The following is a 24,184-nucleotide window of genomic DNA, read 5'->3' as shown; positions in this document are numbered from 1 at the left end:
GTTGGGCTTCCACTTACTCGGGAGACACACAGTGCTGAGAGAGACCCAGGTCTTCAGGCCCAGGACAGTCTGTGTGAGGTGCAGCCGCCCTGTGGAGGGGACAGGCTGCTCTGGGTGAGGATCGGCACCGTGAGCTGGGGTACAGTGAGGACATCCCGCGCATCTCCGCTTCTGAGCTGAGCACCCTTTCATTGATTCATTTCACTGAATCTGTACAGCAAGCTCCCGGGGCAGATGCTTCTGTCACCCCAGCTCTACAGATGAGGAGACAGAGGCACCTGCAGGTTAGGTAACTCGCCTGGGATCCCATGACTGGTAAAAGGTCAAACTGGGATTGGTCACCCAAGCTTTTTGGTCATAATCACTTTCTGGATTCCTTCAACTGCAGGGAGACTTCCAAAAACACTTTGTTCCTTAAGCATCAACAGTGCTCCAGGACAGGCTCAGGGTTAGGACACGTGTGATCTCAAGTCTTGATGAGTGCTCTGTGAGGTGACCATCATTCACCATTCTCGAACCCCCCCAACCAGGGAGCTTTGTTGGCACTCAGGGGGGCTCTGTGACATGCCCTTGGCCACGTAGCTGGTCGGCTGCAGAACCTCGTTTTGAAATCCTGAAATCCTGTTCCCCCAGCTCCACAAGCTGTGTTCTGTCTGTTACTCGCTAAGTTTTGGATGCACAGAACAGAGGCCGCTGCCCAAGCTCCAGGGCCTGGTCCAGTGGGCCAGTGACGGGTGAGAGGTGTGAGTTTGCACAGCCCACGCACACACCTACACACACGTGCTATACCGCTGGGTGGGTCCTTCCAGGCACCTCCGCAAGGCAGGGAATGTGAACAGCACCCCTCTGGGCAGACGTAGCCCTGTGGTCACCCAGCTTGGGGCAGTCTGCAGTCTGTACTGGACCTCACCCACCTTGACATCTGCAGCTGCCCATGCTTGAGCGCATAAAGGTGGATGGCCTGTGCAGAGAGACCCATCCCGGGACCACAGGGCCTTCATCTTCATGGGTTGGGAGAATTATATCAACACTCTTTTTCCTGACACAAACCTGACTTGGGCACACCTGTTTCTTTGGGATGTTTTTGCCACTATTTTTGTCACATTCAGAGATGGATGATCTGGAAGCCGATAGAAGGCTGTTTTTCTGAGCAGCACACCCTACCCTGGCCAGGACCTTGAAGGGTCACCGACTGCCAGGTGAAGGGAAGCTGCTTCTCAGGAGAGAGGAGGCTCGGAGGGCCAATGGGAGTGGAGGCGGGTCCTCGTTGCTCCCCTCCAGGTTGGAAGCCGAAGCTGCCTTCCACCTCGGGAGGCCTTGTGGAGTGCAACCCCCATGACGCGGCTGGCCCAGGAATGCATCCCCAAGGTTATGTGCAGCCGCGGGAAGCTGGAAGGCTGTGTTTCTTCAGCCTGGGACCAGAACCCTGAGCTGACCACTGGCTTGCAGAAGAAACAATGAGACTTTGGAAGGTGCTCTGCCCGGAGAGGGGGACAGTCCAGGAGGCCCGAGGAGCCTATTCTGAAGACAAGAGCCAAGGACGCAGGGGTGAAGGAGAAAAGCCCTGCCTTTCAAGGACAAATCAGAGGGTCCCAAAGAGCCGTGGGATCATGCAGGAGCTGTCTTGACAGGTAGTAAGTTCCCTGTCACAGGTAATAGTCCAAAAGAATCTGCGACAGGAGAAACTGGAGAAGAAATGTGAGCTCTGGATGACAGGTTAGAGAGATCCCGTCTCTCTCTGTCCCCTGAGATGTCGTGCTCAGACTGGATCAGTGCACCAGTTAAGTGTCATCTGTGTCTACTTTGCCACAGCGAATCAAGGAGGCTCATGTTCACAGACACAAGCCAAGAAGGATGTTTAGAACCCAGGCACACAAACCCCGAGGCTGTGTGGACCTGGGCTGCAGTCTTGCCTCAGAAGTGAGCCGTGCGACTATGGGCAAGTCAAGCCTTGCTTTCATCCTCTGCAATTCGGGTCACACAGTATCTCAGAGGGAGTCTTGTATTCTCCAGGGTTTGCTGAGGGCCAAGTGCTGAGCACCCAGTCAATGATGCACGTGCACACACAAGCACACACACACACACACACACACACAGACACACACACAGACACACACACATACACACACAGTAGTCAGAGCCAGGGTCAAGCAGTTGGGAACCGAGTGAGTGGGTACTTTAAGACCCTGAGTTGTGTCTCTCTTCTGGCTCTGTGCTCTACGTCTCTCTTATTTTTAAAATTAAAATGTGATAAATGCAGCAATATTTTTATTGTCAATAAAGATGATAAAACTTTGCTAGGTAATCTGTTCTTTTCTAAAATAGACCTGAATTTATTATTATTTATATTCAGATTTTGGACTCTCCTATAACTAATCCATGTAAGCTTCTCTCTCTCTCTCTCTCTCTCTCTCTCTCTCTCATATATATATATATATATATATATATATATATATATATATATATATATATATAGCTTATAGCTTTTTTCTCCCTCTCTCTCACACACACGCGTGCACAAATACTACTATTTTTAAAAAATATGTTCCCTCTGCTCTGAGAATGAGGTGTTGAGGGGATTATTCCTCTCCCCCCACTTTTTTCCTTTTTTGCAAAGAAAACACCTTTTCGGGGGTTGGCATGACATTAATAAAAATAATAAAGGAGAAGGTTTGGAGGGAAAAGGTAAATAAGGCAATTCATACATCATCTGCAAGAGACGCAGGAGTGAAGCAGAGACAAATCACCTCCCGTGTGCGCAGGAGATCTTCATGAGTCAGCACCGCGGCTCCCCAGCCTCCCAGCCGCTACTGCCCTGGGTTGGCTGCATCTGCTTGGAGGGGTGGCCTGTTTGGAGACCGCTCATAATTAGCTGTGCTTCTTCTGCAGTGATGGGTAATAGAGGTGTCTCCTCACGTAGAGAAACTAAAAGTGCAAAAGCATCCCTCCCTGCCCGGGGCCACGTACATAGTCATGTGCACACGCATGCACCCTTGGACAGGGGGTAGTTCGGGGAGAGAGCACCAGTGCACGGAGATGACCAGCTACCCAGTGTGCAGTGCAGGGCCCAGTGCAAACGATTGCACCTGGTGTCCAAGAATTATTCAAATCCCAAGGCAGCCACAGCTGAACTTTCTATGCACAGGAAACTCCCAGGTGTGGTGTCCTGTGTGGCTGCCTCGGCCACACACCATGATGCTGTCCCATGCTATGTGTGTTTCTAGGTCACAAGCCTTGTGGTTGTGACAGTAAATAGGACCCAGAGTGGCTTCACATTGTCCCTTTGATGAGGAGCCCCCTGCAGGGTGACTGCAGATGCGGCAGGACCCTCTGTTCTGGAAACCCCGAGTCGTGCAGCTCTGTCCCATGAGGAAGCAGAGCTGGTTTGAAGGTGGCTGTGGCAGTCAGCAGACTTAGGAGATGCCCCACCTCCAGGAGCAGTGGCAACACCTCATTAAAATCCTGCAATTGCATAACTTCCCACTGGGAGGATTCTCTGAAAGACTCTGACAGCCTGATATTCCAAATGCAGCACTGAGTCTGGAAAGAAGGTAAAGGTATTTCTAGTAAGAATAGTTCATACTCACTGAGGTCTTGGCAGGCCCACAGTACCCCCTAAGCACTTTACCTGTATTTATCTGACCACCACCAGCAGAGATAGATGCAGTTATTATTATCATTTCACAGATGAAGAATCTGAGGGGCACATTGACCCACTCTGTCCCATGGTCAGGTGTGGAACATCTGTAAAAACTTAGAGAATCTATCACTCTGTAACATGATAACATTGTACTTTTATTACAAACTACACTAAAATCAAAATAAATTAATATAATAAAATATAAGCTTTCGATTATGACTTCCTACCTATTTTAATGTACCTGTGTCAATTTCATTGAAATAGTCATTGCAGTTGAAACCTTGGAACTTAGTGGATCAAGCCCAACAGCATTTCTGAGACTGCACAGCCCGGGAATAGCAGAGCTGCCTGATGCACCCCATTCCAGAACCTTCCCCTACAACTGCCTGCCATGTCCAAATCAATTCAGAGGCTGGGGCCTCGGTTCCTGCTCCAGGTCAGGGCACCCTGCCGTTCCCTTCAGCCTGATGTCCTCCTTCTACCTTGGCACTCCTGAATGCTGAACGCCAACTCTGCCAAGCGTGTTCGCAACGCAGAGACAGAGGAGGCACCGGCAGGAAGGGACCCCTCGGAACCTAAGAGAAAAGACAGGCTTGGTCCTGATTTGGAAGACCCTAGAACAACACAGGTCCCCAGGGTAATGGTGGGCCTGGCATCCGCCTTGCCAGGCCCGGGGCCCCACTGGGAAGGAATTGCCTGCTCGGGCCAAGGTTCTGGAGGCTTGGCCAACACCCCCAGGTCTTTCCTGCCCTGCGCTGGCCCAGACCTGGCCACAGCCAGCCAGGAATGGGAAGACGGGTGGGTAGAGAGGAGCGGCCTCTCAGAGCTGGTCCCCGAGCCCAGCAGGGCCTCCCGTCCCATCCAGCAAGGCCCAGGCTGCCAACACGTTTGCCAGCCAAGCTGTGTAAACATTCACGCTCCCTGGCCAAGTGGGTGGAGGGGGCACAAAGGCCTCTCCCCAGGACTGGCCCTGCCCTGGCTTCTCCTGGACCACCTGCTGCAGCACTGGCCTCAGAACTTGGGGCCTGCCACCCCAGACTTCCTCAGACACCGGTGCCATTGGGGACCAAGTTCCCTTCTGCAGAGACATGTCCTATTTTTATTCTGCTTCTGCTTAGAGCAAGAGGAGGTTTGCTCGGTCACCACCACACCTGGGAGACCTGTCATTGATGTGGTGAAAAAAGCCTAATGACACAGGCCACGCAACCCAAATGCAAGGGTGCACACAGTGAAGGGTGCATGTCAGGACCTAAATATGAAAGGCAAAGTGTCTGGCAGATGTCACCAGCTTTACCTATTCATTTGTGTGTGTGTGTGATTCAGGTGAAATTCATGAGACATAAATTTATCCAGTTTAAAATGTGCATCTGCCGCACTCACATCATGAAACCTTCACCTCAACCTAGTTCCAGCTCATTTTCATCCCCCAGAGGAAACCACAGCCCCAATAGCAGCACCTCCCCCTCCCCCTCCACCGGCAGCCATCAATCTCCTTTCTGTCTCTAGGACTCTCCGATTGGCCTACACTGGACACTGGCGTGATTGCGTTCTGCGGTTCGTGGCCTTTTGGTTTTTTTGGCTTCTTTCATTTAGCATGTCTTCAAGGCTCACTTGAACTTTGACCTTTTTGTGTAAAGGTGACCTTTTGGACCTTCTCTTCATGCCCTGTGCTGCAGTACACTTACACTCACCTCTGCACTCTTTAAAGTCAGCCTTCCCAATCCACGGCTTCCGCAACCGGGAGCCCAACCAAGTACAGACCAGGAATGTATTTTTTTAAATCACCTCGGTACTGAACAGGCACAGAACGTTTTTGCTTGTCACCTCCCCAAAATGCAATATAGCAACTCTTTACGTGGCATTCTCCTGGTATCGGGTATTCTTAGTCATCTGGGGAAGATTTAACCTCTGCGGGAGGATGTGCAGAGCTTATGTGCAAATGCTACACCATTTCATGTAAGAGACCTGAGTGTCTGCAGCGGGTCCTGGGGCCATCCTGCCCCACAGGCACAGAGGGATTGACTGGATATGATAGGACAGCGATGCCACTGTTCAGATGAGCCCTGGCTGCAAAGAGCACCCTCGGATCAGCAACCTCCATAAAGAATGGATATAAAGAAGGCGTGGCTGGGGGAGCAGAGGCTCCTCCTGGCACCCTGAGGCCCGCGGCTGGGTACAGTGGTTTCAGTCCAGGCCTGAGAAGCAAGAGTGGGTACTGTGAGCAGGGACAGCAGACACCGGGAGGAGGCTGCTCAAAGGAGACCCTGCAGGGAGGGAGGCACTGAGACATAAATGCCCAGATTTCACCCTGCGTCTGTCTTCCTGCCAGGGATCCCCCCACTGCCAAGCCCAACAGAAGCCAGAAGGCCTGAGACCTGCTGGAGGGTCCAGCCGTGGTGGCCTCAGGAGGCAGGCATCTGGAGGAGCCCGCAGGGTCCCCACACGGTGGCTAAGGGTTTGCACAGGACAGCTTCCCCTCGCTCCCCACGGCACATCCTCCAGGCCTGGTCCCGCTCTGACTTGAGCCCCCACCCTCTCGTGCCTGAACAGATCTTTTACCCACTTAGAGAAAGAGAGAGAGAGAGAGAGAGAGAGAGAGAGAGGGATTTATGAAATCTGCTCTCTTCTTGGCTCCTTCAGCTGGACCCTCACCCAACAGTCAGTCTCCCCTAGCTAGCTCAGGCCTACACCTCCAGGAGAGCCAGGCACCGCAGGGCGCGGCTCTGACTGGGCTCCCGCCAGCCCCTCCCCCGACATCCATCCTGGACCTCATCCTGGCCCATGTCCCTTTGCTTCTGTGGGGCCTTGCTGGCTTCAGGCCTTGCCCACCTGCGTTCCTTCAGCTGAAATGTGCTTCCGATGTCCCGCACAGAAGACCCTCACCTGGTGGGTGTTGGTCCAGGAACTTGGGCTACTGTTTTGCTTGCCAAAGGCACAGTGACCGGGAGGTCCTGTGGAGATTCTGAGACTGAGAACTCAGGTGGCACCCTGACTCCTTCCCCCAGGAACCCAGGAACTTGACCGCTGAGATCCAGCTGCCTTAGAGGAATGGGCCTACAGAAGGTGCCCACATCCAAGGGACGTCCTAAAAGCAACACGCAAAGCAAGGACGCAGGCCAGGGCCGGTGACCGAGTAGATATTTAGTCTCATCCATTTCGACTGGCATTGGTCTAACTCCAGGAAACCTCGTTCTTGTTGCTTTGTTTACTTTAGGGGGATGAATCAGGCGGCTTAGGAGACGCCTCCTCCCCTGGAGCCCAGGGGATATGATGCTGTTCCCCCTGGCTCTTGCCCGTCTGTTCCCTTCTCTCCCTGTGCCCCTCCGCTTCTCTGTTTCCTTCTCCTTCCTCTGTTCCTGGCAGCCGTCTTGTGCTGGGCCTGCCGTGTTGCAAGAGCTTCCTTCGGTCCACTGACTCTTGGGCTGCTACACTTTTGCTCTGGCTCCCTGTCCCTGTGGCCTCACGTCCTTGGGTCTTCTAGTCCTGCTCTGATAGCCTGGTCACAGAGATGCCAGGTGCAGACCCCAGCTATCCCATTGAGGGCTCTTGCTGACCCCCTTGGACACCCTTAACAGGCCCTGGTTGGCCTTTGGCCCCGCAGCCAGCACTGCCCGAAGCAGGGCCTCTCTCCGTCCTGGCCACGCCCTAGTCTCAGGTTCTGGCACCCTGTCCAGCACTGTGGGAGGGGGCGCAGTCCTAGCTGTATGGCTCGGACAGGAAGCAAGAGCTTCCGGATAAACTGGTGATCCGAAGGCTCTTCCCTAGGAACAACGGGTCCCTTTCTCTGGGGCCTTTTTATAAATTTTAATCTTCCTCCTTTGACAAACTTCCCCCCTCTCTTCTGACTGAGGGACAAGGACAAAGTAAAAATGCACAAGTCCCTCCGCATCTTCACCTCCCAGTAGAAAAGGCCGGTAAAGGGCTTGCCGGCTCCCTCATCGCACAGGGGCCTCGGACACAGCAAAACCAACACAGAGTGTGACCTTCCAGATCACACTTTACAGCGTGTTTTTAGGTTGTTTTTCAGAAAAGAAAAATGTCAAAGCTATAAGACAGGAATTGGGTCAGCTTCACCATCTTCCACCGGTCCTCCGACTTGCAATCCTGAGTCTAGAAATGGGTTGAATAATAACTTGTGTTTCAAATCAGATGTGCGTTTGACATGCTGCTTCTTGGACATCCTTTTCGTTTGTTTTTTCTGAATTAAAAAAAAAAAAAAAGCTGTGAACTCTGGCAAGTGCTCAGGCTGCAAGAAGGCAAATGTGGGTGCCCCAGAATAAACAGGACACTCCTGGGAACAGAAGAGTAACTTCTGTATATGTGTGGGTGCACATGCACACGCGCACACACACACACACACACACACACACACACACACACACACATAAGCACACAACATCATAACCTTATAACCAGGGAATGTGTGGAAGGGAACATGGTCCCCTCCAAACTGTGGCAAAAAATATATATATAAAGAATAGATCCCTCTGGCATTTCCCTGTCTGGGGCATAGTCTCACGCTATATTCATCCCTCATCCACCCATCTGTCCATCATCCATCCATCCACCCATTCATCCATCACCCATCCATTCAACTGTTCATCCATTCACTTATCCATCCTCCGTCCGTCCATCCATCCATTCAACCATGCATCCATCTATACATCCCTCATCCTTCCATCCATCCTCCATCTCTTCTCCATCCATCCATTCATCCATCCAGTCATCCATTAATCCACTCATCTGCTTCTCCTCCATCCATCCATCACCCACCCTTCTCTGGAACCATTCAGCTGAGAATTATTGGAGACGCCGTGCTCTGTGAGTTTCCTGTGATTCTCATTTAATTCTCAAAGTATCCCCACAAGTTAAGAAACTTGTCATTTCCTCCTGATAAGAAAGCAAAGGCTCCACCAAGCTAGTAATGTTCTGAGTCCTGCAGCTCTGAGGGCATGCACGGGAATCCAGTCCTTCACTCTCCAAGCCTGAAGCTTTATCTCCTGCTCTGTGCTCACTGGGGGAGTGGGGACGGTGGGGCGCCAGGTGCAGGCTGCAGGGTGAAAGTGGGAGGCAGAGGGAAATAGAACAGTGAGCTCATGGGTCCTGTCTTGCTGCTTTGTGAAAAGGATTTCAAATGTCTCGGCTTATGCTGGACTAGGGCTGTCATGAGCAAGCCAAGGGGGATGGCCCACACAGAAGGTGGGTATCACGTCTGGATATCCAATTCTAGGAAACACCCTCTGCTGGGTAGTATCAAAGAGATCATAGGGGGAAAGTGCAACCTCTCATGGAGAGAGACATTTACTGAGGCCCCACAACATACCAGTTAATATCTTAGAGACAGAAATCATCAATTTAATTGTTTCTCTTATTTATTAAAATAAAATGAGCTAATTTCCTAAGTGGTTTCTGGGATATTTAAATAGAACCGTCCTTAAGAACTAACCACAAAAATAAAATAACAGTGGAGTTGCACACTATAAAAAGAGGTCAAGATTAGGGAGTAATCATAAGGAAAAAATGCAGACCAAACAATTCTACTCAGCAGCTCTGATTGGGCCACACATTTGGCCCTGAGCTTCCTGGTGACCAACGTGAAAAGGGAAGCAGACTCAGTCATGTGATTTTCCTTGTCCAAGAAGAGAAAACAAAGCAGTTCCTCTTCAGGCAAAGATGAAAAGGAATTCACTCCCTGGTGAGAGTCGGAATCCAGCCACAGTGGTACATGGAAAAGTCAAAAGAAGGCCATGTGGCCACTAATTTCAGTGCAGCACAGGGAAGTGTCTTAAAAAGGAAAAAAATTAAATTGGGGACCACAGTGGTTTAGGCTTTCCATCTTTGAGAGTTTTATTTACTTTAATTTTGAAGTAAACATTTTTTAAAAAATATTTACTTTTTAGTTGTAGTTGGACACAATAACTTTATTTTATTTATTTTTATATGGTGCTGAGGATCTAACTCAGGGCCTTGTACATACTAGGTGAGTGCTCTACCTCTGAGCCACAAGCTCAGCCCTGAAGTAAACATTTTTTATTACTGTATATATATATATATATATATTTTTTATATATATATATTTTTTTTTTAAGAAAAAAAAACAACTCCTCCTCCAACAACCCTGCATTCATCCATCCTTTTTTTTTTTTTTTTTAAGCTCTTGGGAAATGTAGGTTGCTTTATTTGTAACTCATCTAAATTCCAGTAGCTTTCTGGTTGTGCTGATTGATAAATCAAGGGATCGTACTAGGAACGTTAGCTATTTAGCATAGTTTCTGAAAAACTGTAGACACTCAATAAAAAAAATGTTAATTGAGTGCATAGAATAGGAGCAAGGAAACCATCGAGCAATAATGAAAGGCAAAGTTAATAGAATATTGGATGCTCTTCCTACAAGTTCCCTCAGAAGTCAGCTGGTTCCTGAGCTTGTGTCAGCCACCAACCCAAGCTGCCCTCCTCAGCCACTTGGTCCCTTGAACTTGAACACTCAGACAGTCCTACAAGGCTAATGCTTGGAAACATTAGCTGGTCCCCTAGTTTCACATCTACATACATACGTGAACTTACATGCATGAGTGCGTGCGCATGCACACACATGACCCAGTTCCTTTGACAAGAGCAGCTTTTTCCGACATGATGAAGATTGGGGCCTACTTTTTCCTCTATTAGGTGCAGGGTCTCGGGTGTAATTCCTAGGTCCTTGATCCACTTTGAGTTGAGTTTTGTGCAGGGTGAGAGAGAGGGGTTTATTTTCATTCTGCTGCATATGCATTTCCAGTTCTCCCAGCACCATTTGTTGAAGAGACTATCTTTTCTCCACTGTATGTTTTTGACACTTTTGTCTACTACGAGATAACTGTATTTATGTGGGTTTGTCTCTGTGTCCTCTATTCTATACCATTGGTCTACATGTCTATTTTGGTGCCAATACCATGCCATTTTTGTTATTATAGCTTTGTAGCATAGTTTTGGGTCTGGTTTTGTGCTACCTCCTGCTTCCCTCTTCTTTCTAAGGATTGCTTTCACTGTTCTGAGTCTCTTATTTTTCCAAGTGAATTTCATGACTGTTTTTTTCTATTTCTATAAGGAATGCCAAAGGGATTTTAATTGGAATCACATTGAATCTGTATACCACTTTAGGTAGTATGGCCATTTTGACAATATTAATGTTGCCTAACCAAAAGCATGGGAGATCTTTCCATCTTCTAACGTCTTCTTCAATTTCTTTAGTGTTCTATAGTTTTCATTGTAGAGGTGTTTCGCCTCTTGTTAAGTTGATTCCCAATTTAATTGTGGATGGGGCAGTTTCCCTAATTTCTCTTTTAGAAGATTCATCACTGATGTATAGAAATGCATTGATTTATGGGTATTGACTTTCATAAAGTGCAAGAAATAAAATCAAGTATTAATAAATGGGATGGACTCAAACTAAAAAGCTTCTTCTTAACAAAAGAAACAATCAATGAGGTGAAGAGAGAGCCTACATTTTGGGAGCAAATTGTTGTCACACTAACGTTAGATAGAGCATTAATCTCCAGGATACATAAAGAACTCAAAAAACTTAAACATCAGAAAAACAAACAATCCAGTCAATTAATGGGTTAAGGAGCTGAACAGACACTTCTCAGAATACGACATACAATTGATCAACAAATATATGAAAAAATATTCAACATCTCTAGTAATCACAAAAATGTAAATCAAAACTACTCTTTCATCTCACGCCAGTCAGAATGGCGTTATCAAGAATACAAACAACAACAGGTGTTGGCAAGGATGTGGGGGGAAAGGCACACTCATACATTGCTGGTGGGATTGCAAATTGGTGCAACCACTCTGGAAAGCAGTATGGAGATTCCTTAGAAAACGTGGAATGGAACCCATTTGATCCAGCTATCCCACTCCTTGGTCTATACTAAAGGACTTAAAATCAACCTACTCTAGTAACACAGCCACATCAATGTTCATAACAGCTCAATTCACAATAGCTAAACCGTGGCAGCAACCTAGATGCCCTTCAACAGATAAATGAATAAAGAAACTCTGGTATATATACACAATGGAATATTACTCAGCATTAAAAGAGAATAAAATCATGGCATTTGCAGGTAAATGGATGGAGTTGGAGAATATCATGCTAAAAAAAAAAGTAAGCCAATCCCCCAAACCCAAAGGCCTAATGTTCTCTCTGATAAGTGGATGCCGATCCATAACAGGGATGGGGAGTGGGGGGCCCAAGGGAAAATTGGAGGACCTTTAAGACATACAATTGATCAACAAATATATGAAAAGTTTTAATTGGTCAAAGGGGAGGGAGAGGTGTGGAGGGTACACGGGGGCAGGAAAGATGGTGGAATGAGATGGACATCATTCCCCTAGGTACCTGTGTGACTGCACATACGGTGCGACACTACATCGTGTACAGCCAGGGATATGAAAAGTTGTGCTGCGATTGTGTGCAATGAATCAAAATGCATTCTGCTGCCATATATACCTAATTAGAATAAATAAATTAATTCCCAAAAATAGCAGCTTTTTCATCAACATGTGGAGACATAAGAAGATGTGTGCAGACGACGTGGACAGTTTGATAAATTTTGGTAGAAGGTTAGCCCCCATAACCTCTTCAAAGAGCACATAGACTCTTTCCCTCACCCAGAGCATTCCCCTGGGTCCCTGCGGTGGACCCCCCACCCCACCCCAGGCACCCACTGACTGCGCTTGTGAGTTTCAGTGTGTGGTTCACATCTTCTTCTGACAACTGGGAATTAGATGGAGCAGAAAGGCTTAAAAATTCGGAGGCAGGTCACGAGGTCCCACCCCCTTGTTTTATGAATGGGTAAACTGAGGCCGGCAACTTGTCCAGGCCAGTCAGCGGTGAAGCTGGTGGAACTCTCCAGGTCTCCCAGGCCAGTGCGGTTTCCACCACAGTCGGTACCTGAGTAATTCTGGCCCTTACAACTGGATGGGCTCCTGGGAGGGGGGAACCGGCCAGGGGACAGGTGACATATATTCCATTGAAGTTAAAAATTGCAGTGGTGGTGGAAATTATTCTGAATTATCCTCAGAATTATTAAGAAAATGACACCCTTAAATAAATGTTTGAAAGAAATGAGTTTCTTTCAATGGGAATAATACCTCACAGCTACTTCTCAGAACTCCAAAGAGAGAAACAAATTAAGAGACACCCTTCAAGCAGTTGGAGGGGAAAAAAAGAAACACAGAGTTCCTAATAAATATCTCTCCAATCCAATTATAACATTCAAATCAAGGAGAGAAAAATAGGGTATCAAACATAATGAAAGTTCCCCTTCCCATCGGAAACACGGTCTGCTCCTCGTGGCCCGGCGCCGAAGGGGATTCCAAAGTCAGCGTTTGTAGGAGAGAAGGGAGGGGGGTGAAAGCCACGTAAATCAAAGTGAAATAATCAAATTTTTCTGGTGGAAATAAGTTCAGTTGTTTGATGTGATTCTGACACTCAGCATAATTTCAGCACCGACACTGGGGCTGGGGTTTGCGGTGTCGGGGAGAGGAGATGGGAGTAGGGAGAACTGATCCATCAGGACAGTCGAGCTGAGGCGTTGAAAGCAAGGAGGCCTTCCCATTTAGGGGCAAGACCCAGATTTCCTCTAGATTCACTGCTGATAGAGAAGCAGAGAAGACCTGTCACCAGCTGAAGGTGGATGCGTGGACCCCAGAATTCTTATCCACCCGGAGCCTTAGAGGGGATCTCGTGGAAATACGGACATGTTTAGCTAAGATGAGGTCGTTGCTGGTGTAAGGAGGACTCCAGGTCTAGGGACTGGTCTCTCAGGAGAGGAGAGGGTGGAGACAGAGAAGACAGGGACGCAAGTAGGAGTGCTGTAGATCCACCAACAACACGGGCCTGCTGGCCACCACAGGACGTGGGACGGTGGCATGCAGTGGCTCTGAGAGAGCAGAGTCCTGCTGACACCTCCATTCAGGACTCCTGGCCTCCACATTGAGAGGACACCTGTAATGGGCACCTGTGACGGCAGCCCTAGGGATCATGACGCTGGCATCGGGTCGGACAGTTCCACTTACAGAAAGAAGAGCCTGCTCGCCACCAGGGTGTGGAGACCCCAGGAGCCGGGGAGCGAGGGTTCCGGACGGAAACTGCCTGGGAGCGTCTTGCATGAGCAGTTGAGCCTCTCCCAGGAACTCTCTGCGGAGGCCCTGCTCCAAGTCCCTCTTGTCAGTGAGGGGCAGGGCCCTCTGGGAGTCTAAAAGCTTCTAGCAAGACCCCTGTCTGCCACCTCTGCTGCTTGTTTGATGTTTGTAGTGAGAAACTACAGTGGTACCTACAAGCCGCTCTGCAGAGACCAGTCCCAGAGTGCTCTGCAGAGGGCACGCCTTGAGCACCAGAGAGGGGGGACAGGCGGGTCCCCACAGCTCCTTTCTGGCGGAAACCGCCCTGCTTCTGGAAGACACCGCCAGGTGTGCAAGTCCAGCCTGGCATGAAGAGACAGGTGCTTAGAGTGGCGTGGGGGGAAGCATCCCAGGCGGGGAATCTGGCACGAGGAGTAAGGGGCTCTGCCCTTCTGCGGGTGGAGGTCTTGGGTGACTCACCTCTGGGCTCCCGTAGCCTGGGAGTCTACTGTGCAGACAGATGGAGGTGGGCCTGTGTCAGAGGGCACATGCCACCTAGGGGGTGACAGTGCTCCCTGAGGAACGTCTATGGGGCTAGCGATTGAGATTATTGACCACTAGCCCTCAGTGTCTCTCTCTCTCTCTCTCTCTCTCTCTCTCTCTCTCTCTCTCTCTCTTTGAGTTAAACTTCTATAGTAGTTTCCTGTGACTGATGCAACAAATCGCCACAAACTGAGTGACTTAGACCAAGAGCAGTTTATTCCCTCCAGTTCTAGAGGCCAGAGGCCTGGAGTTGAAGCTCAGGCAGGATAAGGTTTCCTCTGGATGTTCTAGAATTCGTTTCTGGCCTCTTGCGGCTTCTGGCTTCTGTTGGCATTCTTTGGCTTGTGGTGGCATCTCTCTGCTCCATGTCACCTTCTCCTCTGTCATCTGGTCATCTCCAGGTCATGTTCTCCTCTGTGTGTCTGAGCCCCCCTGCCTCCCTCTAGGGATGCCTCTCATTGAGTCTGAGGCCCACTTGGGTGACCCCAGAGAAACTGCTCAAGATTCTGAGCTTCCTCACCCATTCTGCCATATAAGGTGTCAACCACAAATTCTGCACGTTAAGGACAGGATGTGTCTTTTGGGAGAGTTTCTTGGACAGTTCAGGCCACTCCAACAAAATACCACGAACTGGAAGATTCACAAGCAACAGGGATATATTTCACAGTCCTGCAGGCTGCAGAGCTCATGGTCCAGGTGCCAGCCGAGTCAGTGTCTGGAGGAGCCCGATTTTGGTTACTAGGTGGCACTTTCTCATCATGTGCTCACATGGGAGAAGGGACAGGGCAGCTCTCTGGAACGCCCCTTCGTGAGCGTTCTGACGACCTAATCACCTCCCAAAAGCATCTCCTACTGACGACCTAATCACCTCCCAAAAGCATCTCCTACCAAAAAAAAAAAAAAACCCCAAAACATTGGTGATTAGCTTTGGACATGAATTTTGAGAGGACATGAACATTCAGACCACGGCAGCCATTCAGCCCCACGGCCACCATGCCATGTGGCTTCGCAGAGCCCCTCTCTAGAGCAGGAGCTGCCTGAGAGCTCACATGTGTCTGCACACCCTTTTGCACAACTGTGCATGGCAACCTGCGGGGTCTCCTGGGAGACACTCATAGGATCGGGGGCAGGGGAGATGTGGAGCGAGGAGCGTCAAGGGCACAGGTGGCCGCCTCTGACCCACCCTGGCTGAGCCAAGAGAGGCCTCTCAGAGGAGGTGTCTTCCAAGGGGTGGCCAACCCTGACAGCAGGGAAAACAGTCTCACAATAAGCCTTTTTTTCCTGTCTTATTGTTTGTTTTAAATATGGGGATTCAGAGGCATGGAGAGGTCAATTAATCCTCTGCCTGTTTCTGAAACTTCCTTTGTAAAGGAGGGAGGGAGGGAGGGAGGGAGGGAGAGACAGACAGAATTTACGTGCCAGCATTTAGACCCGTTCAAACGCAGCCGCGGGCATCCCATTTTGGTGGATGCGCTAAATGACTTAAGAGAGTTGGGAGACGTAGGAAAGATGTTTTTATTATTATTATTATTATTCAGAAGAGATTTTATTTGATCATATAAATCGTTACACTCACTTAAGTTTCTGCCTCAACCAAGACCAAGAATTACACCCACCAATATTCTCAGGCCGACTACTACCGTATAGAACCTTAAATTGTAACTTGCAAGAAAAAAAAATAATAATAATAATCAGAGGGATTTATCATGATTGGAGAATCAGAATCTGGAAAATGAAAACACCCCCAGCTGCAGAGATGAATTTGCATACGAAAACAGCCCTGGGTGTCATGAGCAAGACCTGCTTCTCTTTCCACTGGTTTGTTTATTTTCCCAGCGCCATCATTTATTAAATAGCTCACATTTGAAGCATCTCCAGGCCCCGCCATCTGCATTTCGAAGAGAAGGACTCCTCTTTGTGAACCTCCTCCTTTGAAAACTTAATCCATATGGAATTCTCCATCCATATAGATGAAGGCAGATATACAAGGTATGTTATATAATCCCACAGCAAGAAACCGCTCTGTTAATAAAACTCGGAGAATTTCTAGTAGCAGCTGTGATAACAGAACCTGGGGAGCATCGTGCAGGGAGAGTAATAAAGCATAGTAAAGGAATTTAGGTTGTGTCTTTGAAACTGACTCAGTGTGTGACGGTTCCAAGCCTGCTGATTGTATTGGTCAGTGCCAGAACCACCCCCCACCCCCCGTCATTCGAAAATCATAGCTGCCTAGAAGCTATTCTTGAGTGTCATACTTGTTATGATATCATATGGAATCTTCCAAATGAAACTTTTTCTCAAGTGCAGCCCAGCTCTGCTCTGGAATTCCCTATTCCCCTTTCTTGCTCTATTCTTCTTTTTTTTTTTTTTCCTGTTAAGACATCACCATGTGACATGACACATGTATCAGTTAGCTATTACCAGTAACAAATACCACAATTCATTGCAGGTTTAAAACAAGAACATTATCTTAGAATTTTTGTGGGTCTGGAACTTGGGTGGTCTGGTTTAGCAAGATCCTTTACCTCAGGATATTTTGCAAGAAGACGGTGGCCAAGACTCTGGTCATCTCATAGCTCAATGAGGAAGAATTCAACAGGAGTCTCTGGGAACCATTACAGAAGCTGCTATTTTAATTTGTATATCATCTCCATTCTGCTAAAAGATAAACTCCATAAAAGCCAGAGATGTTTCTGTTTTGTTTCTACGTCTCCCGTCTCCAGAAGTGAGTTTGACATGTGGTCAGTACTCACAGATTTGTTGAACAAATGAACCAATGAAAGGCTACTTCTGAGTTAGAGTCACAGTGACTTTTGGAGAGCAGAGGATGGTTGACAGAGAAATCAACTCCAGGGAGACCAGTGGGACTCTGGATGGAGTTCGGTTGCCAATGGCCAGTGGTTTATGTAATGGAACCTCCAGAGCAACTCGAAACTGCTGGGTTTGGGGGATTCTGGGCTGAGCACGGGTGGAGGCTGCAGAAGTGGGGCTGGCCCAGAGGGGGAGTGCAGGTCTCTGCCACTCCCGAGCTCTTGAGTCTGGCTGTCCCCGAGCCGCACCCTTCATGATGCACTGGAAGCAGAATCAGTGCTTCTCTGAGTTTTCCCGAGACAGTTACCAAACCTGAGGAGGGAGGAATGGAGGCCCCCAGGCCCCAGCCAGTCACTAGGAAGAACCGGCAGGAGGCCCCTTGGGTCAGCAGTCTTGTAGAACAGAGCCCCACACCTGTGAGGTCTGCACTGACTGCAGGTCCTCAGGGTCAAAAGTAAGCCACATCCTCAGCCTCCCACCCGGTGCCCGCTGAGCCCCTCCATTTAGGGTCAGAAGTGGGACGATAGATAGAAAACTGGATTATGCGAGTGGGCCCAGTCTGATCACCTGAGAACCTTCTAGGGTGGAGTGCCTGGGATGGAGACCTCAGGGTGGAAGCCTGTGGCTGGTTCTGAGTCACAGGAGGCCACATGCAGGGGCATCTGGGGGCCTTCCAGGAGCTAAGAGCCACCTCTGCTGAGAGCCAGCAAAGGAGCAGGATCTCAGAGCCACCACCCAGCAGAGCCGGACTCTGCCGGGAAAACGTGTGAGCAAAAGGAATTTCCCCTGGTGCCTCCAGACAGGAGCGCGGCTGGCTGCACTTCAGTTTTAGTTCAGCGAGGCCCACACTGGACTGCTGACCTCCAGAACTGCGATGCAATAAATCTGTGCTGTTTGCAGCCACGGAATTGGTGGCCATTTGTTATGGCAGCAATAGAAAACTCATACGGTCGCACACAAGAGCTCTGGCCTCCTGGGGAGGCCAAGTGTGATAGAAGGCCTTGGAAATAGCTGTGCAGAGGTCACACCTGCCGCCACCACAGCAAGGACCAAGAATCATAAATCCTGGACCTTTCCAAAAGAACCTTGTTTTCAGGGAAATCCTGTTAGAACGAGGGATTGCGGGCCTTGGAGAAAGAACATTCCATTTTTATGAATGCTTGTCCACACAGGACGGGCCAGGTCTCTGCTCCTGTGAAGGCTGTTGGGGGGGGAAGCTCTCTCCTCTGGGAACTTCACATCCTGGGAAGAACTGGTGTCCTTCTTCCAGGTCTACAAAGAGCTGATTGTTCTGAGCGCCACCTGTTTTTGTATCTTTAAGGAATCTTCTTACTGAAGTACAGGAGCACAAGTCGACAGACCTTCACGACGGGCGGACACCCACAGAACCAGGGCCGACGTGGAGAACCCCATAAGAACCCCCCAGTGTCCCTCTCCCTGCGCTACCCCACCTCCCTCCTAAACCCGAAGATGAGTTTTGCCAGCTTTTGTGTGCTGTGTCCATGGAATTGCATAGAATGTTCTCTTTGGAGTCAGGCCTCTCCTTCCTCCATGTGTTGGTGAGACTTTGCTGCCTTTTTCATGGAGAGACGGTGGTTGGTTTCTTCCTGTGGCTGAGCTGCAATCGTAGGAATGGAACATAGGGTACCCTTGACCATGGGTGTGGCCTCAGCTGTCTCTGCTTTGGGACCTTTGTGACTGGTGCTGTCTGAGGTCCCTGGACATGTCTGTCTGGGAACATGCGACCTACACCTCTCTACATGGGTTCACCCCTGGGGCAGAGCGTCGCAGGCCAAGCATCCTGCTTATCTTTCTCTCCATGGAGAGAACACAGGGCTGGAGCCAGCGTAACGCGAGGAAAGCAGGTTGGGCCACAGCAGCCTCAGACTCTTTATTGAACGTTCTCTTCCGCTCACTGCTCTGAGCTCATTTTGATGTGGGGCGGTACTTGCAATTTTGTCTTTTGAATGTCCCTTCCATCTCGCACCCCTTGTGAATGGCTGACTCACCCCCACCCCAATCCCAGGCGGGCCGTTCTAAGAAATGTGGCGAATGCCTCTGTGTGTACATTCTGGTCATCTGATCCTCGGAGCTCATGTCTGAACCTCCTGCTATACACCGCCGCCCCACACACTGCCCAGCTCATGGGTATTTTGTTTTATTTTTAAATAGGATTCTTTCACTTCACCAAGAACTTTGCCTGACAGTGCACAGGGGTTCTACACTCACGTGTCAGTACGTGGAGACTCCTCTCGCTCTCTCTCTCTCTCTCTCTCTCTCTCTCTCTCTCACTGCCAGGAGTTGCATGGTCTGCGTGCACCATGATTTATTCATCCAGTGCTAACCACTGAGTCTTGGAGCTCAACCCTCCTTTCCGTCAGAGAAGGCTCCCCTGCGGATCTCCCCACACAGCCCTTGGTTTCCTGGGGTACAGGGGCTCTGGTCACTCCCACTCTCTGGCCTTTCGTCTTCACTCCTGCCTCATTTGAATGGCTGAGGATTCAATCAAGACTCAGGCACGTTTCCAGCCGTGCCCGTGTCCAGGCTGGTGAGTTGTCCAGCAATTCAGGAGGATGCCCAGCAGCACCAGGGCCAGGCAGACTTGAGGGCTCCACAAGGCTCCTCCTGGGCCCTTTGGGCTTCCAGGCTACGTGACTGCATCTACTCCTCAGCTTCTGTCTGTCTGGGAGTCCATAAACAGCTGTTTCCTGGACACTTTCCCTCTGCCCTGCACAGGTCTGGGCACTTGGAAGCACCATGTGTAGAACTTCCCATCCTCGTTTTCCCTAAAAAAGAGTCAGGCCCTCGGCCTCTCGCTGCTGTTGCTTTGGCCAGGTGGATTCTTCTCTCTGAATCACCCTCCCTCCTTGTTTTCTAAATGAGAGGTCTGCCCTCCAGAACCCCTCCCATCACCCAGACTGTTGGGTACCTCTATTCTCGGATGGGTCTGTCCCTCCCTCTGCTGTTGCTCTTGCTTTGTGTTGTGACATTGCCCGGCTGTCCTTTCTCTGAAATCCCCAAGGGAAATCACTGGCATTACTCAGTTTTATTCCCTGGGCTTTGGTCACAGGAAGGGATTGCCTAGAACATTCTGTGCACACAGGACGGATGGGTGGATGGATGGATGGATGAGGAGGTGAGGATCTGTTAGGTCTAAGAGATTTCTGCTCCTCTTGACTCGCTGCCAGGAGGCTGGAGAAAGCGGGAGGGCTGCTTCCAGAGTGAGCTGCTCCACGGTGCCTGAGCCAGAGGGGAATCAGGACGGGTTCACCTCCATGTGGCTGAGATGGGTTCTCCCCCTAAGTTCATCTAACTTGAAAACTGGCTTCTCGGCCTTTCTCTAATGACGGTGATGATACCATAGCACAACACTAGCTGCCTATGGCACGAGGAGCATGACCCCTGTGCCCATTGCCATGTTTGATCTGTTCCCTGCAGGTTGGTGGAACCCTCAGGGTACACCTAGGAGATCCATGCCATGTGACACTGCAGCCTCCCATAAACACGGGAGGATTCTGGGGGACCTCAGAACCTGCCCCAATGTCACTCAGATACTAGGTGGCAGGAGCATGCTCTAATCCCAAGCAGCATCACCCAGAGCGGCCCTCCCAACTGCCCGAGAAGGGGAAGACGGGAGGGAGGAGAGCCTGAGATTCTCATTTTCATTTTCTCATTACCCAAAAGAAGAAGGAGGTGCTGAAGGGGCTTCCCACTGCCCAGAGAGTGACCAGAACCCAGGCGGAGGCCAGCTCTCCTGCCTGCTTTCCAAATGGGATGGGCAGCAAGAGAGATCCACGGTGGCAGCACCAAGCAGCTGACATGCCACCCGGGTCCCCAGGGACAGACTTCTTAAGTCCCGAGACTTGGACTTTTCGATTCTCGATGCAAATGCTTCTCCCACTGATTTGTAACCGCATCCCTCTCGGATTGAGTGGATTGACAGGCTGTCTCGTTTCCCCGTATCTTCTGGATCCCGAAGCTGAGAACACAGAGACTTTATCCCCTTCTGGAGAGATTCTCATTTAAAATGCAGAGAGTTCATCCATATGCAAAGATGAAAGCTGAGCTATTCACCTCCAGGAGCACGGGGCTCTGGGAGGCCCAGGAGATTTGCAGGGAGTCAGGCGCTCTGAAGCCCCCAGAGTCCTGGCCAAAGACCCTCTCCTGGATCGGAGAGCCCTGGGGTCTTTGCAGACCCTGAACCACGGCCCTCTCTGCCTGCCTTTCACATCCTGGGTAAGAAAATTGAGTTTCTCCCCAAGGGGTGCACTGAGATTGTTCCCTAACTTTGGAATGGGCTTCAGTAGCTGAAGGGCTTCTTCCTGTGCTTTGGCTTCATTAAAAAAAAAAATTTCAATTTCCCCAAACAGGGAAAAATGCCTCCTCATGGTCATTCCAGTTCTTTGTGATTCGTTTTCCGATTGAGATTAAGCAGTGCCGTGAAGCGTACCGGTGAATCCCCACCTACCCACACGCCCACCACGGGCACCCCAGAGGGCACCCCAGAGGGCTCCCGCGGGTCCCCTTCCTGCGCACACTGCCCTGAGTGAGCACCGCGCAGACCGCTGGCATCACGGATTGGTTCAGCCTGATGGTGAGCTTCACCAAGGGGAGTCACGCAGGATGGACTTGAGCTGTTCTTGGCCTTGAAAGCCGGAAGGTCCTGTAACGAAACCATCCCTCGTTAAGATGAAAAAAAAAAAAAATGTTCTGAGGGAGATTTCAGTAGATATTCATTCAAAACGGGAGAGAAACTTTAAACTCCCCCTCCCCCTCCCCACCAGGTGAAAATCAGGGGGGTGACCTGGGCCAAACCTGGGTGGCACGTGTAGGATGGACTGCTTAAAACAGGCTAACGATTCTACTCCAAATACACTTTGTGGGCGGTGGGAGGGGGAGGGGGTCCTCGGGGGACAGATGACGGAGAGGCGGTGACCGACAGTGATCTGCGAGGAAGTGCTGTTCTCACACGAGAGGGTCCGGCCCACCCAGTGCGAGAAGCAATGAGGGTTTATTTATTTTAGGAGAGCTACTGATACTTTTAAATGATGCTGCAGAGGGTAACCGGTGGTCAAATGAATTTGAGAAAGATTCCCTGCAGTCTCTCCTTCTTGGAGGTTCATAATGTCCATTATGACTTAACTCGTCAAAGGCACTGATAAGTCCTGCTGTAAAGGTAGCTATTTAGCTTGCTCCTGTGAGCAAGAAGAGATCCCTCTATGCTTGAAAATCTTCTTTCCGTCTTGCGAAGCTCATTGTTTTTTGTTTGTTTGTTTGTTTGTTTGTTTTTTCAACCTGGGTGCCGAAAGCCAGCAGAAACAAAATCAGTCCCTGAGTGAGGTTTTGATGTTCATGTTTTAGTTCTGATAAACACGTGGCCTACACTGATATTGATTCAGATTATCCTAACATTTTCAAAGACATTCGAGTGATCAGTGTAGCTATGTGGTCACTTCAATCCCCACCACCCCCCCCAAAGATGAGTGGAAATGGCCAATTGGGAAAATTTATTTTACTCCTTTTTTTACAACTTTGTTCTCCTGGCTCTCCGACTAATTATTTTGAGTTTCGAGACCATCATAAATGCTCCCCTTGCCCACCACTGCACCCCCACCTCCAAAACTCAAGAGGTTAGGCCTCACATGGGACAGGGACCCTGAGCTGGCAGGGGGAGTCCTGGGCGAGAGGCAGCGATGGTCCCAGGGCCACCCACCACGTTCCATGGTCAGGCTTCGTTTTTGCCTTGGGCCTTTTCTTTCCTCTGGGGTGCATTGGAACGACCCACAAGGCTTCCCAAATCCACCCCCACGGCCCGCGGGGACCCAGATTCTGTCTGTGAGGAGCACCGGGCGCCTTGCAAGTGACACATCCATCCCATTATTGGATGGATGCTTTATTAGTCCTTCTGCAGAAGTCATTTCTGCTAATTTGCTAATTCACTCTGTGCCTCTGCCCGATGCTGGCCACCCGTGGACCCTTTTCAACTTAGCTCCTGTTTGGCCAGACACGGTGTCTATGTGCCGCGTTTGATTGTGTAAGTCCTTTGGAGAAAAGGAAGTCCAGGAGCGACCCAGCGAGTCTTCATGCTTAAAGAAGACGCATGGGAAGTTCAACGGTGCTTTAAAATCACCTCATCTAAAAGAATTTCCAAAGCAATTTTAAAAGACAAAAACAAAAACACCTTTTTCTTGCAAAGTTTTGCTGTCTCCAGCAGTTAGCTTGTGCCTATGGACTGAATTCAACGAAATTCAACATGCAACCAGTGCACACGTATGGTACATGTATAAATGTGCTAGGTTCGCAGAACGACAAACTCAGCCCCAGTCCATGGAGAGCACTCAGCCTCGTTGGAGATTCAGTGCCTCTGTGTAATGAGATCAAACAATAACAAGTGGGTGGCATCCATGCAAAGGACAGAACTTAATGGTCCTAGCACCATAAACGTATTCACTTATTCACTCTTCAAACAGCGCTGTCAAGTAGGTATTATTATTCTTGTTGCTGTTCTAAAGTGAGAAACCTGTTGCACAGAAAGGTTAAGACACTCTCACACCGTGAGTAGTAAGACGGGATTGAAGAAGAGATTGCTGATCCAGGAGGGAACAGGCCATTATTGAGTGTTTATTGTATATCAGTTCTCATGCTAAATCTTTTCACATAACGTCAGGTCTCATCTTCCTAAGGCTTATCAGGCAAAAGAGCAAGTTATCTGTTTTTGTAGATATGAAATTGAGGCTTGGGAAAGCTAAGCACTTTTTCCAGGGGTCCTGGGACCTATAAGGGTAGGTCCAGGACACAAGCTGGTGTGACCCTCAGTCCTGTTCACCGCACCCAGGATGCTGACTCTCCTGGGCCAGACCTCTGGGTTCTTCCTCTTGCTGAGCAGCTTTCTATACAAATCCCTTTGCACACACACACACACCCCTCTTCCAAGGCCACCAGCTGCTCTGTTTGCTCCAGCAGGAAGGGCCCAGCTGAGCAGCTTCTAACCTAGTCTTCAACAGAGACCACAGTCCAGGGCTGGAGCTGCCAGGAGGGTCAGGGTTCCACCTTCGCAGCAGGCACTTGGCTCAGCTGCCACCT

General features: G+C 49.6%; 1 protein-coding gene across 3 annotated transcripts in view; it reads left to right on the top strand.

Moving 5' to 3' along the window:
* The window catches only part of LOC106145435 (transcription factor Maf), a 320,844-nt gene that overhangs the window by 72,076 nt on the left and 224,584 nt on the right, over nucleotides 1-24,184 (top strand). The window contains exon 3 of one of the 3 annotated variants that reach the window (XM_078032712.1): nucleotides 18,423-21,468. The exons of the other annotated variants lie outside the window; for them this stretch is intronic. The gene's annotated coding sequence lies outside the window, so the exon portion shown is untranslated. Of the gene's footprint in view, nucleotides 1-18,422; nucleotides 21,469-24,184 lie in introns of those variants that run through there. 3 annotated transcript variants of the gene reach the window in all.

The sequence above is a fragment of the Ictidomys tridecemlineatus genome, chromosome 15 (assembly GCF_052094955.1).
Source record: "Ictidomys tridecemlineatus isolate mIctTri1 chromosome 15, mIctTri1.hap1, whole genome shotgun sequence".
Lineage (NCBI taxonomy): Eukaryota > Metazoa > Chordata > Mammalia > Rodentia > Sciuridae > Ictidomys > Ictidomys tridecemlineatus.
Note: the sequence above shows the minus strand (reverse complement) of the source record. Positions and strands in the feature narration are given on the sequence as shown.